The 15,699-nt window shown below is 36.2% G+C and overlaps 1 non-coding gene across 1 annotated transcript; it reads left to right on the forward strand.

Annotated features, from left to right (window-relative positions):
* Positions 1 to 4,681: 4,681 nt before the first annotated feature.
* Positions 4,682 to 4,776, forward strand: TRNAY-GUA (transfer RNA tyrosine (anticodon GUA)). Its single transcript has 2 exons — positions 4,682 to 4,718; positions 4,741 to 4,776. It is a non-coding gene; the product is annotated as a tRNA-Tyr (tRNA).
* Positions 4,777 to 15,699: the final 10,923 nt, after the last annotated feature.

Here is a 15,699-nt window from a genome sequence, read left to right on the forward strand (position 1 = left end):
TTGTATATTAAAAAGAAGGTAAAAATACTTTACGTAATCTTTTTCTTGTAAAGCACAAACCATATATATATATACACACGTATAAATATATATGCATGTATTATATATTTACATATATATTTACTTATGTACTACATATTTACTGTATTATATATTATTTTGTAAAAGGAGAAAGCATTATATATATTTTGGTAACTATAGCAAGTAGTATATAACTTTTAAAGTGTGTACTATTATGTGAAGAGACAGGTAAGACCTGTAAATTCTTCTTCATTATGTGCCATTATATGTTTATTTATAAAAGTTACTTAGATCTCCTTTTTCCTCATTTACATGAAAGAATAATAGTAATGACAGCTACCACTTAACAAGCTACTGGCAATGCAAAGTATTTTACATACATCATCCAAGGCCCACAATGACCCTTAGAGATAAGTAATTCAAGGCCAAGGACCAGGGTAAGGCAAGAAGGCACTCTCTTCAGGTACAAAATTAAGGGGGTAACAAAAAGTTCAACTATGAAGATAAATAATATCTTAATGCAATATTTAAAAAAATCAGAAGTAACACAGATAAATCCATGGTAAAGAAAATATCAACATTTGAAATAAAGATGAGACAGTTGTCTTGTATATGCCTGAGTAAATTAACTTCTTTGTGCTTCCATTTTTTTTATCTTAAAATAATAATAATAATATCTACTTCCTAGAGCTGTGTGAGGATTAAATGAGTTAATGTTTGTAAAGTGATTAGGACAGTGTCTGGCACATTTGAAATACTTGAAACATATTAGTTAAAGTCATCACAGTTACTGGGTTTTCAATTTTAAATATGAGAAAACTGAGACTCAAAGCATTGAAGCGGCTTGCCCAAGGTTACAAAGGTGGTGACAGGATTCACATTCAGGAAGTGGTACATTTCTCACAAGGATGCTATGAAAACCACATGCTCTTAAAGTGCTGTGAGCACATGTATGTGTGCACCTCGGCTGGTCGATGAGTGAGCTGTACAGTGTGAGGTTTTAAAATCTCTCAAAATTCTACCTAAAATTAATGCACTGACTGAGAGGAGCTTAATTAGATAGGCATTGTTTGGCAAAGGATCACAAAAGGAAACAGAAGAAATACCCTGCATTTTGACTGTGGGATTGTGCCAACAGGGTCTGTCTACACTTCACTGAAGAGGTTAAAACAAATCATATAACCCAGTCCTTTTTAGATTAGAGAGCAATCTATCTTCGTGAGGCGCTATATTAAGAGTTAGGATTCACTGTGTGGTTTGCCTTGTTTAATTTGTTCCTTTGAATTTAACTATGGACAGATAATTTTTTTAATGAAAATATTTGGAGCTATTTGTTAACAGGGATGGGTGGGAAATAAGACACACACGCGGATACAACTGTACCCACAACATATAGTTCACTTTGTGAGGTCATGGCACAGAGAAACAGCACTCCATTATTTAAAGAGCTTAAGGCTTTAATTATATTTCTTAGTAAAGGGAGCCAGGGATTATTAGTAGAGATTTCGAGTTTCTTACAGTCATGCTTTCTAAGAATAAAGCTTAGTTGTTTAAACTTGTGACTCAGTGCTATCTATCCTGACCAAATCTGTGTTACTGCTATTATACATTATCCTTTATCCAGATTTTGGAAGACAATTTAATTTCCCTTGAGAATGAACAGGGGCGAAATAGAGGGTTAATTTGTATGTTGTTTCTTTTTAATATTTCTTCACTGAATTCTACAGTGATTTGAAGTACAAAGCCCTGGCTTCTAGTCTTCAGCGTAATCCTATTTAGTGAAACATAACACACATACTCATGCATAAATACGGCAAAATAGGCAGAGATAGATTTATACAACATTTGAGAAGGGAACGTCTCTTTTACAAAGTGCTGAAGCTTACATGATACCCTTTTCACAACAGGCATATATTTCACCATTTCATAACATATTTATAAGGAGCTGGTTCAACAAATTGAGAACATGTCTTTACCACACTTTTATCTGGGATCTGCCACTAACTAACCCTGTAACTCCCTATTTCTGTACCCTGATTCTTTACCTGCAAATGAAGCTAACAGTGGCATCCTTCTAACAAACTTATTGTGAAGATTAAATAAAATAAAACATACAAAGTACTTAGCAGAGGGTAATTGATCAAAGATGTTACTTCTTCCAATTTCAGACATATCGTAGGAAAAGTCTTGTAATTACAAAACATTTAATAGTGAACGTGGATATTTACCTTCTTGGATCCTCATTTTACTTGGCTAAGTCATGATTACTTCCCTGTAAAACCGAGAATATTCCTCCTTCCTTTCTTTTTTTCCAACAGCTGCCATGTCCTTGATTATCTGTGAAAAGGCATCAGGATAGGAAATGCAATAAAGTTTTTGACAATATGCATTACAAGTAAGATTCTGTGATTTTTTTTCTGATACAGTGTTTAGCATTTCCTTTCTCGTCTGGGTGTAAAAAGTGGGATAAAATCAAAGTATAAGTCTCTATTTTCACTGAGATTTCTTGTTTTTTGTTCCATTAGTTCCCAAATGAAATCTTCCTTAGAGTTGTTCTGTGAGTTTGGTGACACAGAGGTAGCATGGCTGTGTCTTGCCCTCCTACACACTAGAGTATAACATTAAACTGACCACTATGTGTAGAGGATATAAGACATATACTGAAACTGAAGAGCAAACACATCTAGGGTACATTCATGATTAGAGCCATAATAGCTCTTACCTCTTAAAAAAATAAATTTCAACCCAAGGATTTTCCTCACCAAGTAGAGAAACCCTTGTATCAATAATAGGACATAAGGACACAATGATTTTGATGAACAATTACCTAATGAAAGGTAATTGTTACCTTTCACACACAGCTTTAAGAACCTGATAGCGGTTTTCAAAAACAATAAACTTCACTCAACACCCAATGGAGTATATTATTTAACAGAATCAATGTCATAGCTTCTCTCAGCCAACTCAACAGCATACACATTCCCATCATGTTCTAATTGACAAATGAAACAAAACAAAAAGGCAAAGAGGATGACTTCTTTTGTGGGGAAAAAACAGAAACTTAAGAGAACCTTTTAAAAATGCCAACAATACTCTTTGTCTTGGAGACTTATGTGTCATTTAAGTGGAAACTTAAAGAGTTCTGTTGCACAATTGATTTTTGAAAGCTTCGAAGTTGAGTAATTTGCCATTTCTTAGTGTCCTCTAAGCAAATATATGTATATTTTTTCTGAGTTTTCACAGCTATTTGAAACACCAGAAAGTGTATTTCTAACCAGAAGACAGACAGACAGAGAGAGAGAGAGAGAGAGAGAAAGGTGAGGTGTATGGTATAAGGAAAATAGATGTGGAAAGTGGGTGATGTTAATTTTAATTTTGTTAGTTGAAAACATTCCCCAATATAAAAATATTTTAAAAATCAAGTAAAAAAGTGTCTGCCTTCAAATTATTTAAGACAGCTGACTAACTCACAATATATAGGACACAGAAATTATACTGGCAATAAATTTAACGTTCTCAACGTTTGATTTTTTTAATTTCTGTATGCTAAGTTTGTTTAAAGTACAAATATATTTTGATGTTACTGGACCCAAATAACAAAAAACTAATCTAAAGGTATGAAAGGTGAAGGTCTTAACCAACCACCTTCCTATAGGAGAAGACTTGAGAGCTCAGAGAGAAAGAGGTATGGAGCATGGCATTTGGCACAGTGGTATCCTCCATGGGAGCCTGAAAGGCAAACTTGGGGTCTGACTTTTTCATGTCTGAGCTGATGTGCTTTGCTCTGTTTCTTGGACACAGATGATGCATGTAAGCTTGTGTTTCAGACTCAGTTTCTAGATCCACATGAGAACATGGCGAAGGTGTGTCTGACAAGCACAAATGCCCTCCAGCTGCTAGAAAAAAAAACTACTGCACACACCCTAGTGAGGCCTATCCAATGGCCTTTTTATTCTTCTGTGAGAAACACTAATGTTTGTGTTTCAGTAGAGATTATATAAAATCCTGGTGATTTACCTCCTGAATGTTCCCATCCACTTTATTCCTTCTCCACCACTACTTCTCTATTCTAAAGTATTCTGTTCTCTTACCTACCTGGGAGCAGCTTCCTAACTGATCCACCTGCCTCCACACTGCATCCTCCCTCATTGTTTCTTTACCCTGTAGAATGCACACCTTACCTTATTCAGATCAGTCTGCACTGCTTCCCTCCCACCCCTACTGCCACCTCCAACCTAGGGTTCTCCATTGCTCTTAGAGTGAAAGACAATAATTGGCAACATGGCTTAGATGTAGATCTGAGTCATCGCTACCTCTCTAGCCTCATCTGGAAACCCCTTTCTTCTTGCTTTCTTTGTTCCATACTCAAAAGCCTCTTTCCCTTGTACTTTCCGTGTTCCCTCTCACCACAGGGCCTTTTCACATGCCACTCCTTTTACCCAAAAGGCACCTCACCCTCCCTCCTCCTCCCTCCTAGTGTTTCACACCTCAGAGTACTACTTCCTCAGAGAAGCCTTCCTTGACCTCCAGGAGTCCAGCCACTCATCACAGCACTTGTAAGAGTGGCAATTTTACACTTTTTGTGCTATAATTTGATTAAGGAAGCACTTTGAGAGAAACTGCCACCTCTCACAGCTGCAATATCTTGAATTTAATAGTCCCTTCGATAGCTCAGCTGGTAGAGCGGAGGACTGTAGCTGACACTCTTCATGAAGAGGCATCCTTAGGTTGTCGGTTCAACTCCGGCTCAAAGGAGACAAGCACAATTTAGGTCATTAAAAAAAAAAAAGAAAAAAGAAAGAAAAAATAAAATGAAAAGAATTTAATAAAGACTTTGTTATGAGCTAAAAATAAAAAATCATCAAAGCACTTGTGTCAGAAAACAGCAAGCGCCAAATATCGTCTAAATGAATTTAATATTTTAAATACTTTTAAATTCAATTTTTAGAAAGATTTTTATTGAAATTTAAAGAGTCAAAGAAGCTATTTTATCAATATTGATTTCTTAGTCTCCTGTATTTGAACACAGTTGCCTAGAGTTGCCCCACAACACTAGGCCCATATTCTATTCCAGGAATAGGCCCTTTCTTTAAACTCTTTCATTTGTTTTGTTTTTTTTAATTTTTAAATTTTTAATTATTCTTTATTTTTATTTTTATTGAGGTATAGTTTATTTATAACACTGTGTTAGTTTCAGCACTAGACAGCTAAAGGGGAGGTAAAAAGAAAGACTTACTGAGTTTTTTGTTTCTTAATTGTTTTCAGCTCAAAATAATCCATATACTAAAGAGACATTTTGGGGTGGAAAATTTTGCTCCCCTACAACCCCAATGTCACAGATAATGGTGAAATGTTGTAAAATAGTTAGGAATTGATGAGTCGGGAGCATTTATTGCCTTTGTTTTGTAATATAACATTTAACTACAGGTTTATGTAATTTAATTTTGAATAATGGCTATTTAACTCAGAAAATTTCTGGAAATTTAACAATTGACTCTCAGTAGCCTGTATGGGACTGTTTCAGAACACCATTAAACTGAGTCACCAAAAGGGATGTGTCACAAAATTTCTATAAAGTGAAATATCTGGCTAGGGAGATTATAGAATATTGCAAATCTTCTCTCTCTTCAAATCCAAGCGATGCATTTGACATGGATCAATTTGTGGGGATTGGAAAAGCTAAATGTCAGAAAATATTTGGTTTAAAATAAGTTCTTTTTTAAACATGAGCAATGTTGAAGTAATAACAACAGAGTGATTAAGAGCATGGGCCTAGTAATCAGCCTTATATATATATTTTTAATTTTATTTATTTATTTATTATTCTTTTGGGGGTACACCAAGTTCAATCATCTGTTTTTATACACATATCCCCATATTCCCTCCCTCTCTTGACTCCCCCCCACCCTCCCTCAAGTCCCCCCCACCCTCCCCGTCCCAGTCCTCTAAGTCATCTTCCATCCTCAAGTTGAAAGGCCTTATATTTGATGTCAAATCCTGTTATTTGATAACTTGTCCAACTGAGCAAGAATTCTAATCATTCTGAAATTAACTAACTATATATCTATAAATGAGGATAAAAATGTCTACCTTCCCAGGTTCCTTTAAAAAAGAATTGACACAATATTGCCTTTTCCCAAGTGGGTACCACAAGGCACTGGTTTTGTGAAATGCTGATAGGTACTAATTTGAGAAAATTCTGGTTTAAAAAATCAGTAAATTTAAAATGTGGAATCTAAAAAAATGATATAGGTCAAGATGGTGGAATAGAAGGATGTGGAATTTGCCACTCCTCACAAGTTCATCAAAAACACATCTACAAATGGAACAATTCCCACAGAGCTCCTGCTGAACAGTAGTGGTAGACTTCGGACACCTAAAAGAAAGAAAGAGAAAGAAAGAAAGAAAGAAAGAAAGAAAGGGAGAGAAAGAAAGAAAGAAAGGAAAAAAGAGGATCAAAACAGAGACCAGCAACCCTGGTAAGCTGAAGGTGAGCAAAGATCTCCACATTAAGAAAGACGCCCTCATTGCAGAAGGCGCAGCACTCCCAAACTCATTCTACGAGGCCACCATCACCCTGATACCAAAACCAGGCAAAGATATCATAAAAAAAGAAAACTACAGACCACTATCACTGATGAATATAGATGCAAAAATCCTCAACAAAATACTAGCTAACAGACTCCAACAGCACATTAAAAAAAATCATACACCATGATCAAGTGGGGTTTATCCCTGGGATGCAAGGATTCTTCAATATACGCAAATCAATCAACGTGATACATCATATCAACAACTTGAAGGATAAAAACCATATGATCATCTCAATAGATGCAGAAAAAGCTTTTGACAAAGTTCAACATCCATTTATGATAAAAGCTCTCCAGAAAATGGGCATAGAAGGAAATTACCTCAACATAATAAAAGCCATATATGAAAAACCAAAAGCCAACATCATTCTCAATGGGGAAAAACTGGAAGAATTCCCTCTAAGAACAGGAACAAGACAAGGGTGTCCACTCTCACCACTATTATTCAACATAGTTTTGGAAGTGTTAGCCACAGCAATCAGAGAAGAAAAAGAAATCAAAGGAATCCAAATTGGAAAAGAAGAAGTCAAATTGTCCCTCTTTGCAGATGACATGATATTATATATAGAAAACCCTAAAGACTCTACCAGAAAACTGCTAGCACTCATTGATGAGTTTAGTAAAGTAGCAGGATACAAAATGAATGCACAGAAATCTCTTGCATTCCTATACACTAACAATGGAAGAGCAGAAAGAGAAATGAAGGAAACTCTCCCATTCACCATTGCAACCAAAAGAATAAAATACCTAGGAATAAACCTGCCTAAGGAGGCAAAAGATCTGTATGCAGAAAACTTTAAGACATTGATGAAAGAAATCAAAGACGACACAAACAGATGGAGAGACATACCATGTTCCTGGATTGGAAGAATCAACATAGTGAAAATGTCTGTACTACCCAAAGCAATTTACAGATTCAATGCAATCCCGATCAAATTACCAATGGCATTTTTCACAGAACTAGAGCAAGAAATCTTATGATTCGTATGGAAATGCAAAAGACCCCGAATAGCCAAAGCAATCTTGAGAAGGAAAAATGGAGTTGGTGGAATCAGGCTTCCTGACTTCAAACTATACTACAAGGCCCTAGTGATCAAGACAGTATGGTACTGGCACAAAAATAGAAAGGAAGATGAATGGAATAGAGTAGAGAACTCAGAAGTAAGCCCAAACACATATGGGCACCTTATCTTTGACAAAGGAGGCATGAGTATACAATGGAAAAAAGACAGCCTTTTCAATAAGTGGTGCTGGGAACATTGGACAGCAACATGTCAAAGAATGAAATTAGAACACTTCCTAACACCATACACAAAAATAAACTCCTAATGGATTAAAGACCTACATGTAAGGCCAGACATTATCAAACTCCTAGAGGAAAACATAGGCAGAACACTCTATGACATACATCAAAGCAACATCCTTTTTGACCCACCTCCTAGAATCATGGAAATAAAATCAAGAATAAATGAATGGGACCTCATGAAACTTAAAAGCTTTTGCACAGCAAAAGAAACCATAAACAAGACTAAAAGGCAACCCTCAGAATGGGAAAAAATAATTGCCTATGAAACAACGGACAAAGGATTAACCTCCAAAATATACAAACAGCTCATGAAGCTTCATACCAAAAAAGCAAATAACCCAATCCACAAATGGGCAGAAGACCTAAATAGACATTTCTCCAAAGAAGACATACAGATGGCCAACAAACACATGAAAAGATGCTCAACATCACTAATCAGCAGAGAAATGCAAGTCAAAGCCACAATGAGGTATCACCTCACACCAGTCAGAATGGCCATCATCACAAAATCTAGAAACAACAAATGTTGGAGAGGGTGTGGAGAAAAGGGAACTCTCCTGCACTGTTGGTGGGACTGTAAGTTGGTACAGCCACTATGGAAAACAATTTGGAGGTTCCTTAAAAAACTACAAATAGAACTACCATATGATCCAGTCATCCCACTCCTGGGCATATACCCAAAGAAAACCATAATCCAACAAGAAACTTGTACCATAATGTTCATTGCAGCACTATTCACAACAGCCAGGACATGGAAGCAACCTAAATGCCCATCAACAAATGAATGGATACAGAAGATGTGGCATATATACACAATGGAATATTACTCAGCTATAAAAAGGGATGAGATGGAGCTATATGTAATGAGGTGGATAGAACTACAATCTGTCATACAGAGTGAAATAAGTCAGAAAGAGAAGGACAAATATTGTATGCTAACTCACATATACGGAATCTAAAAGTGGTACTGATGAGCTCAGTGACAAGAACAAGGATGCAGATACAGAGAATGGACTGGAGAACTCGAGGTATGGGAGGGGGCGGGGGGTGAAGGGGAAACTGAGACGAAGCGAGAGAGTAGCACAGACATATATATACTACCAACTGTAAAATAGTCAGTGGGAAGTTGTTGTATAACAAAGGGAGCCCAACTCGAGGATGGAAGATGCCTTAGAGGACTGGGGTGGGGAGGGTGGGGGGAACTCGAGATGAGGGGAGTCAAGGAAGGGAGGGAATATGGGGATATGTGTATAAAAACAGATGATTGAACCTGGTGTACCCCCTAAAAAATAAAAAAAAAATAAAAAGACGCCCTCATGGAGGGAAAATCAGCTAGGACAGAAAAGGAAGTTTGGGGGATCAAAGGAGAATGCAGCAGATGGTCTAGGAAAATAATAGTAAAGATCAATAAAATTAAATGCTGGTTCTTTGAGAAGATAAGCAAAATTGATGAAACTTTAGCCAGACTCATCAAGAAAAAAAAAAAAAAAAAGGGAGAGGACTCAAATCAGTAAAATTAGAAATGAAAAAGGAGAAGATACAACTGACACCATAGAAATACAATGAATCATAAAAGACTACTACAAGCAACTATATGCCAATAAAATGGACAAGCTGGGTGAAATGAACAAAGTCTTAGAAAAGTACAACCTTCCAAGACTGAAACAAGAAGACATAGAAAATATGAACAGACCAATCACAAGTAATGAAATTGAAACTGTGATTTAAAATCTTCCAACAAACACAAGTCTAGGACCAGATGGCTTCATAGGTGAATTCTATAAAACATTTAGAAAAGAGTTAACACCTATCCTTCTCAAACTCTTCCAAAAAATTGCAGAGGGTGGGACACTCTCAAACTCATTCTATGAGGCTACCATCACCATGATACCAAAACCAGAAAAAGATGTCACAAAAAAAGAAAATTGTAGGCCAATATCACTGATGAACATAGATGCAAAAATCCTCAACAAAATACTAGCAAACAGAATCCAACCACACATCAAAAGGATCATACACCATGAGCAAGTGGAATTTATTCCAGGGATGCAAGGATTCTTCAATATACATAGATCAAGCAATGTGATATACCATATTAATAAACTAAAGAATAAAAACCATAAGATCATCTCAATAGATGCAGAAAAAAAAATCAACAAAATTCAACACCTATTTATGATAAAAACTCTCCAGAAAGAGGGCATAGAGGGAACCTACCTCAATATAATAAAGGCCATATATGACAAACCCACAGGAAACATTATTCTCAATGGTGAAAAATTGAAAGCATTTCCTCTAATATCAGGAACAAGACAAGTGTGTCTACTCTTGCCACTATCATTCAACATAGTTTTGGAAGTCCTAGCCATGGCAATCAGAGAAGAAAAAGAAATAAAAGGAATCCAAATTGGAAAAGAAGAAGTAAAACTGTCACTGTTTGCAGATGACGTGATATTACACACAGAAAATCCTAAAGGTGCCACCAAAAAACTGCTAGAGATAATCAATGAATCTGGTAAAGCAGCAGGATGCAAAATAAATACACAGAGATCTCTTGCATTCCTATACACTAACAATGAAAGGGCAGAAAGAGAAATTAAGGAAATAATCCCATTTACCATGACATCAAAAAGAATAAAATACCTAGGAATAAAGCTAACTAAGGAGGTAAAAGACCTGTACTCAGAAAACTATAAAATGCTGATGAAAGAAATCAAAGATGACATAGAAAGATGGAGAGATATACCATGTTCTTGGATTGGAAGAATCAACATTGTGAAAATAACTATATTACCCAAAATAATGTATAGATTCAATGCAATCCGTATCAAATTACCAATGGCATTTTTTACAGAACTAGAACAAAAAAAAAAAATCTTAAAATTTGTATGGAAACACAAAAGGCCCCAAATAGCCAAAGAAATCTTGAGAAAGATAAACAGAGCTGGAGGAATCAGGCTCCTTGACTTTAGAGTATACTACAAAACTACGGTAACCAAGACAGTATGGTATTGGCACAAAAACAGATATATAGATCAACAGAACAGGATAGAAAGCCGAGAGATAAACCCACACACATATGGTACCTAATCTATGATAAAGGAGGCAAAAATATACAATGGAGAAAAGATAGTCTCGTAAATAATTGGTGCTGGGAAAACTGGACAGCTACATGTAAAAGAATGAAAGTAGACCACTCCCTAATACCATACACAAAAATAAACTCAAAATGGATTAAAGACCTAAATGTAAGACCAGACATTATGAAACTCCTAGAGGAAAACATAGGAAGAACACTCTGATATAAATCACAGCAACATTTTTTTGACCCACCTCCTTGAGTAATGAAAATTAAAACAAAAATAAACAAATGGGACCTAATGAAATGTAAAAGCTTTTGCACAGCAAAGGAGACCATAAATAAGACAAACAGACAACCCTCAGAATGGGAGAAAATATTTGCAAACAAAGCAACTGACAAAGGATTAATCTTCAAAGTATAGAAGCAGCTCATGCAACTCAATATCAAAAAAACATACAACCCCCAAATGTGCAGAAGACCTAAACAGACATTTCTCCAAAGAAGACATACAGATGGCCAAAAAACACATGAAAAAAATGTTCAACATCACTAATTATTAGAGAAATGTAAATCAAAACTGTAATGAGGTATCACTTCACACCAGTCAGAATGGCCATCACCAAATAATCTAGAAACGATAAGTGATGGAGAGGGTGTGGAGAAAAGAGAACCCTCATACACTGCTGGTGGAAATGTAAAGTCAGAAAGAGAAAAGCAAATGTTGGATAGTAATGCATATACGTGAATCTAGAAAAATGGTATAGAAGATCTTATTTGCAAAGCAGAAATAGAGACAAAGACGTAGAGAATAAATGTATGGATACCAAGGGGAAAGGGGGTGGGGAGGGAGGAATTGGGAGACTGGGGTTGACACATATACATTATTGATACTATGTATAAAATAGATAGCTGACAGGAACATACTGTATAGCACAGAGAACTCTACCTAATGCACTGTAGTAACCTAAATGGGAAGGAAGTCCAAAAGGGAGGGGATATCTGTATATGCATGGCTGATTCATTTTGTTGTGCAGTGGAGGCTAACACCACATTGTAAAGCAACCATTTGCCAATAAAAATTAACAAAAAAGAAAAAACACATAAGATAACCAACAAGGACCTATTGTATAGCGCAGGGAACTATATTCAATATCTTGTAATAACCTATAATGGAAAATAATGGAAGAGAATCTGAAAAAGAATATATATAGCTGAATCACTTTGCTGTACACCTAAAACATTGTAAATCAACATAATTCAATAAAAATTTTTTAAATGATATAAATGATACACAGAAATATACTTACAGACTTAGAAAACAAACTTATGGTTGCCAAAGTGGATAGGGAGGAGGGGTTTAAATTAGGAGTTTGGGATTAACATATACACACTACTATATAAAAAATAAACAACAAGGACCTACTATATAGCACAGGAAACTATATTCAATATCTTGTAATAACCTATAATTGAAAAGAATCTGAAAAAGAATCTATTATCTATCTATCTATCTATCATCTATCTGAATTATTTTGCTGTACACCTTAAACGAATACAACATTGTAAACTAAGTATACTTCAATCTAAAAAAATGGTTTGAAAAACCCAAAAAACTACAAAAAATTTTCAGTGTATTTAAGTAATTAAGAAAGGTATATAATAAGGAATATTTTTTAAATGATCTCTATTCGTACTGTTTTGAAGTTCTGTTTATTGTATTCTGAGGAACACATTGATAAATATTTACTAAGTGCTAAGCTTGGGCCTGGTAAATGCCTGTGTGCTTAATAAAGGGAACAATAAAAGTATTATTACCAAAATTATTAAAAATAATGCTCTGATACATTGTGAAATATCTAGCAAAGATGTGGTAGTTAGTCCAACGAGGAAACAAAGTCTTCCTGCACAGCCAGGGCCAAAGTCATTAAAGGCAAGAACTTCCTGAACACTTAGTGGCTTTTTGTAGATTCAGATAGAATAAAAACCAAAGTGAATTAAAAGAGAATTGAAAGGCTAGGACTATTAGTCAGCCAGAAAGAAACTGTATGATAATCAATCTGGTTTCTTAACAAACACTTAAGAAAAAACAAACAAAAACAACAAAATAGAGCCTTTTTGGAGGAAGGTATCACAAATAATTAGCAGTTCTGTGTAATGATTATGAGAACCCAAGAATCAAGATTAATCCCTTTTACCCTTCTAAGATATTTCTTTGATCTACAGTTCAGGATTTGTTTCTGACCCTGTCACTTAAGTTGTACTATAAGACATTGTGATGACAGATAATCTTTCCAAATAAAGATCTAGTGAGCACTGACCTTTACGGAGCATGCAGCATCAGCACTGCAATGCCCAGACTAAAATGCGTTGAAAGAAAGGCAAAGTGGCTGGTTGTGCTTATTTCACTTGACCAAGTGCACTTGTTGTATCTCTTCAATTCAAAGTCTTTTTGACATTTAAGAGTTCACAACACAGTCCCATCAAAAGTAAAAATTATTCCATTATACACTCTCTGAGTTTTTAGGTTCAGCTTTTAAAAAACATCCCTACTACACTATCTTGCTTCTGTCAAGGATGCCATCTTGCCCCTGGCATTCAGCGCTGACCCAGTCTTACAGAAGCAGGGCAGGCTATAAATAGCAGCAACAAAGCCAGCTAGGGATTCCCTGCTGCTCTGAGGATGCTTTTGCATTTTTCCCTTCCTTCCTTCCTTCCTTCCTTCCTTCCTTCCTTCTTTCCTTCCTTCCCTCCTTCTTTCCTTCCTTCCTTCTTTCCTTCCTTCCTTCCTTCCCTCCTTCTTTCCTTCCTTCCTTCCTTCCTTCCTTCCTTCCTTCCTTCCTTCCTTCCTTCCTTCCTTCCTTCCTTTTATGCAGTAATAAAGCTTTATTGGAAGTCTAAAATGTGAATTTTTGATAGGAAATACTGATCTAAGAGATTATGCTACATATGTCATAGTACTGCCCACCCCACTCTGGTCCCCATGGTTTAAAAATATACACACATACAAATATATATGGTTAAATCTTAAGCAATAGAAGTGCATTTTCTAATTCCATACCCTGAACTCTCAGCATGTATTCTGCACTCAGATTGGGTATAAGTAGTTGCCCTTTTACTCTACCACATTTGCTTTCCTCTGACAACATCTTTGTATCTCAAATGCCTGGCATATGGTAGTTATTTAATAAATATTAAATCAATTAATTAATGACTATATATTATATCAGTCAGCATAGCATAGGTTATGCTATAGTAACAAATGACTCCAAACATTTATTTCTTGTTCATGCTTTATGTCCATTAAGCTCAGCTGTGGCTCTGTTCATTTCACTTCTTTCATTGGCCAAGGAAAGTCACATGTAGAAGCCTAACATCAGTGGGTTGGGTTAGTATAACCTGCTTCTAGGGAGGGACATTAAATATAACAAATATTTACTTTTCTCAACTCCCACATGTATGTAGACCACACTTACCCACTCCCCATAGGAGATAATCCTACTAGTCATGGCTCAGGCTCAAAATCCAGGGGTTAATGATGGTTTTTATATTGGTCTGGAGGCCTATTAACAAATTATCAACCCCATAGACATCCAATATACAGTGGCTGAGCAAGATCAAGATAATTGCAATAAGTATTCTCAATCAGAGAAGGGAAGAATGGCAGCTACAACAGTCAATGGTCCATAAAAGTCTGAGGTCACCTAAAGGTGGAATGTTCCTTGATAATTCTCTGATTCCACCCCTGGGGATGGCTCTGAAGTTCATTATTTCCCACAGGCTCTAACTGCCCTCTGAGAAGTCTTCCTTTCTATTATTTTCTTTGGTTACATCTGAAAGGAATATTAGAGATCATGCTCTTTGGGGGCTGAGATGCATTCTCGGTCTGCTTTCTACCCATGGAAGTTTAGTGGCCCAAGTCTCAAGAAGTCACAGTCTCTTTTAGTTCATGGGTGTTTTTATGATGATACCACTCACTCAGAAGCATAGCTGACTTCTTGCCTATTTGATTCCAACAATTTTATTTGACAGGAGACAAGCCCCTCTCTCTGCACTTAATTTAGGTAGCCTGAGCCTATCATGCCTCCTTAGCAGTGCCGCGCCATTAGTCTCTCTTCTCTGAGCCATTTGTTCAATTCAAGATGTACTGTGTGTCACATTGATCAATACGAGGGTTTTAACAAAGGATATGACAGCTGTATGCTTGTTTTGCTTTTGGCTGAATTTTAATTGGCTCCCTTTGTCATGCTAAAGCCGTGTCAGTTTTAGCATTCACAGGTTATAGTTGAGAATAGGTAGCATCTTTCAACCCTGCGAGTTCCTAAGGCTCTTGACTTTCCCTATTTCCTTTCATTCCTTGTTGCAAATTGGCCAATGTATTTTGAGCTCTTCTTTGTCAAGTGTACCTTGCCAAATGCACCTTGCCAAATGCAATTTGCAGCAACCGAGACACACAACACTACTTCCCAACTCCTTGGTCTACAGCAATAAGCTCATCAGGAACATTATTTGCTCTTTAAGTTATTAGAGGCCACAGTTTTATGAACTATTTCACTATTGCATGACATGAATTACCATATGACCAATCTCAAGTAACTGTTCCGTTCTACTTACAACCTGGCTTTGTTTGTTTGGGGGCCAATTTCTGTGTCAGTGTAGGCTAGCTAAATTATACTACAGTAATAACAACTCCACATCTCCAA

This window comes from Hippopotamus amphibius, chromosome 5, assembly GCF_030028045.1.
Source record: "Hippopotamus amphibius kiboko isolate mHipAmp2 chromosome 5, mHipAmp2.hap2, whole genome shotgun sequence".
NCBI classification, from domain to species: Eukaryota; Metazoa; Chordata; class Mammalia; order Artiodactyla; family Hippopotamidae; genus Hippopotamus; species Hippopotamus amphibius.